The following is a 4,272-nucleotide window of genomic DNA, read 5'->3' on the forward strand; positions in this document are numbered from 1 at the left end:
TAGCCTCCAGGGAATAAAATCAGCAATTTATGCAACAATGTGTCTGAGCCAAACTTTGTTTCCACTTAAGCCAGTAGCAAAACTGCAGCTGGCTTTATTGGGGCAGGATTTGTCTCTTTGCCTGTTAAATTCTTCTAACAGTGAGTTAGACAACAAGTCTTCTCACACAGATTTGCCAATGCAGTCCTAAGCCAGTCCTAAGCACAGGATGGCATTTAAAGTCAATGTTGAAGCGGAATGACACAAAAACTGAGCCTATTACCCCTGACAGCCTCAGAGATTAAGGGAGAGCAGGTCAAGCAAGGATTGCAGGAATGACTCCTACACTCTCTATACCACCTACAGTGCTGTAACAGTGAAGTTTGGTGCCCAGGACAAAGCCCGCAGCGGCAGCCTGCCCTTGCCCTGCACATAGATCCGGGGAGCACATGCCACCACCCCCCATGCTTGCCTGGGAGTGCACGAAGAGGCAGAAGCTACCCTTCTCCTGCCTCTGTGCCCCCCAAAATGAGCTGCTCGCAGCTCTGTCCCGCGCCCAGCCCCTGCTGGGCTGCACCTGTTGGCACCCCTTCACTTCGGCACCCGGGGCAGTTGCCCCACTCACCTCCCCCTTGCTATGGGACTGACTACCTAGACCAAAAGTATTAGCTCCTCAGTCCATGTGGCAAAACTGGTTCACATAGAATTCTCCACGGGCTTAAATGCTATGGATGGGCTGATTCTCCTGCAGGATCAGGACTTTGTTCACCTTCTTTTCATCCTTCCAGCAGTATTATTATGATCTCTCTCAGGGCCCATGCATACAAACAATTCTGGGCATAGCACTTATTATCATAAATGCTCCAAATGAATTCATCAAAAGGTCTACTCACTACCAAAGCAATAAAACCAACAATGTTTGCATTTACTTGGCACTCAGCCAAGTTGTATGTATTTAGCTCTTTTAATCTTCTTTCATAAATCAGTTTTTCCAGCCCCTAATAATTCCTACTGCTCTTTTCTGAACTTCCTTCAATTAATCAGCTACCCCCACCCTGCTTCTAAGGTACCCAGAGTGATTTTGCAATATCACATGATTAAGAAAAAATAAAAACTATAGATATACAAAGATATAAATCTGCCCTAAGTAGATATCCATATATTAAGTACAAATAGAAAATCTACAGGACAATAACCCTCATTTATATATTGTAAAGTGTGAAAATCAGACATTTAAGGAGCAGGGAAAGGGAACATTTTTTTAGGCATATTTTACTTGTCACTCTTTGTAGTCTACTTCTAAAGAGAGCAGCAGCCCTAGTTTCTCCATTATGTTTTAGAGGAGAACACCATGCAAGTCAGGGATGTCAAAGATATGGTCAGATCTGTCCAGTGGAGCTCTGTCATTCAGCCTGTGGCACTGTCTGTGGGTCCTGGACTAGACCCATGCACCAGATGCAAGCATGCTTCAGCCGCACCTCTGTGCACTGCATGTGGAGCCAGTCTGGTGCATGCTGCTCGAAGTGCACAGGGCTGTAGCTGATATGTCCTGTATGCAGTGGATGGGGCCAGTCAAGGGCACATGCTGCACATAGTGCATGGGGCTAGCGTGTGGGCACACTGTATGCAGCACCTGCACAGGACCTGCCCTGCACACTGTATCTGGTGCATAGCACCAGTCTGTGGGCCGATCTGGCCCACAAAATGGCTCCGTGCCCCTTAGCTAGCCTGTTGGGAGTTTGATGCCCCCGATCTAAAGATTAGAATGGGTTTTTTTGTCACTGAGATCTAGAAATCTGTTTTTTTGGTCTTGGATTCACTGAAAATAATGGACTGACCACCTAAAACAATGCTGTGAGTTGGGACAGTCTTAATTCATAACTAAGAAAACTTAAAAAATAAACAAAACCACACATACAAGTAATCAAGAATCAGATATTTTATGATTAAAAAGGAATCTCAGTACTCCAGGCAAACAAAGAAATCCCTCTGGCCAGAAAAGTAAATTTGCATAATGATAACTTATGATTTTTCACTTGTCTAGAGCTGGGCTAGGATTCATCCTAAATCTCAGATCAATGTAATTTGAGAGGTGGGAAGATGCAGGTCAGAAAGGGACAGGAAAAGCAAAGAGAGAGAAAGAGAAAAGTAGGTTCTTTAATTTAAAAAGGTAGAGAACCCCCAAACCCACCTGTTTAAAATCTTTAAGGGACTTGGAATTTCAGAATAAGTTCTACACAGTCCAGTCAACTGTTTGGGGTAAATGTAAGAAAAGCAAGAATACGGGCTTGATTCACAGAACTATTAGAGGAAGAGATTCATTCTTCCAATGGATGGAGTAGTCACTCAAGGTGAGAGATACCCCGGTTCATTTTTCTCTACTGCCTGAAGAATCTGATATCCTCTATTTACTTTCTGATATAGTGCCCAAAACTCCCACTTCCATTGTGCCTGTTCACACTATTGCTCTTTCTATAAATTAAAGTGTTCCCTGGAACATTCCACCTCCTACACAAGCACTCCCAAGGATACTCAGTCTTGCTTCTTGTCTCCATGAGAATTTGAGTATTTGAGTACAAAAGAACCTTTTTAAACAGGAAAGAGCAACACCACATGCTCAATCCCAAGTGTTTGGAGAGGTGAGGGAGTCCACATCCAAATGCAAAGGATTTGAAATCAAGATCTCATACCCGTTAGGATATTCTGCAGAAAAAGCACCCTGTCTTTCCTGCTGAAGCTGTTCCACTTCATAGTAAAGACTTGAAAAAAAGCAAAAATGTCTCTTTAGCCTTGTGGCTAGTACCTCCTGGGACCTATGCCAGTAGGGTCTTAATGAATGTAGAAATAATTAAGTGAAACAGCTTCAACAGGAGGGAGTGGGAATAGCAGATACCACAGAACTCAATACTCAGCCTATCTGGACAGTCCTCATGGGCAATCATAGTTCTTTATCAAAGTACTTTATTAAACAAAATAAGTTTGGAAGAGCAAGACAGCAAATCCTGTCTTTACTACACAGCAATTCCTTAATCTGCACATGCAGATTACATCAAACCAGAACAGTCTACTAGTGGCAGGTCATTAGGAAGGGTATCTTGGAAGTGGTCCTTAACATGTAACATGTATGGCCTACTTGCAGCATTCTACTGGGACATATGGTTTGGAGCCTCCCCATGCAGTTGTCACAGTGTGCTAGCTCATTTTAGGGATTGTGGCCAGTGGGAAAGGCCAGGAGACAAAGACTGATAATAAGGATACCAAGTCAAGCAGTGGAAACAAAGTGCCAGGCTGAAGTCAGGTACCAAAGATTCATAGTCAGGACACTAACCCACAGGTCTGGAGACAAAAATGGAAAACCAATAGATAAGCTAAGGTCAGGAGTCAAGGATCACAAACGAGGGTGTGAGCAAGAGGTGAGGCAGAGCACTAGTTACAAGACTCAAGAACTCAGTTTATTGTGCAGAAAAGGTTAGATACAAAGGTGTTCCCTCTTAGCCTGATACAAAGGAGCTGGAGCCAATCAGGCAACTACACAAAGATGTTGGAACCCAGCTGGGACTGCTAGCTTCTTAATTAGCAGCTAGGCTAATTAAGCAATTAAGCAGCTAGGCACATTAGGCAATGTGCAAGGATTACAGCAGAGGTGTGAGTGGTCTGACCATTCAATGAAAGGAGACTGCCACTGCAGGTGGTTTTGCAAATCTAGTCTTGTCTTTTTTCAGACTCCTCGGTGTCTTTTGGCGGTTTGTGAGTTCAGAAAATGTGTTCAGCAGAATCTATTTTTATTTAAAATGACTTGAATTTAACTCAAATAGTTTTGGGAGGATCTATAATCTATTTGTTACTAAATGTACTAGCCACCAAACACATTTTTCCAACTCTAGCTGGAATAGCTTCAAGACTTTTAATTTGTGCCAGTAGCAGTGCTCCCCAAGGTAGTATTTTGCCAACTGAGGAGACTCCCTTTTTTAAAGCAAATCCTCAGGTGGCTCCTTAAGCCTCTTGATTCTTTTGCACTATCAGAATGGGACAAAGGAAATAGTGTGTGATTAGGGCCCATATCATTTATCACTTTTCTGGTTTATCTTTCTATAGCACAGTAGAGCTTATTTTCATGTTAAGAGGTATTTCTGATGTGAGTGGAGACACATGGAAGCAACCTGACACATTGTAAACCTTTATATTTAGAAGAGGATGCAGTAAATGTTATATTTGCTTTTTTTTTTTTTTTTTTTGTTGGTTCTCAGAATGAACAGAAAAGGGGGAAAAATATTTTTGTTTTTTTTTTTTTTC

Source organism: Gavialis gangeticus, unplaced genomic scaffold (genome assembly GCF_001723915.1).
Source record: "Gavialis gangeticus isolate Ggan-Ray unplaced genomic scaffold, GavGan_comp1, whole genome shotgun sequence".
NCBI classification, from domain to species: Eukaryota; Metazoa; Chordata; order Crocodylia; family Gavialidae; genus Gavialis; species Gavialis gangeticus.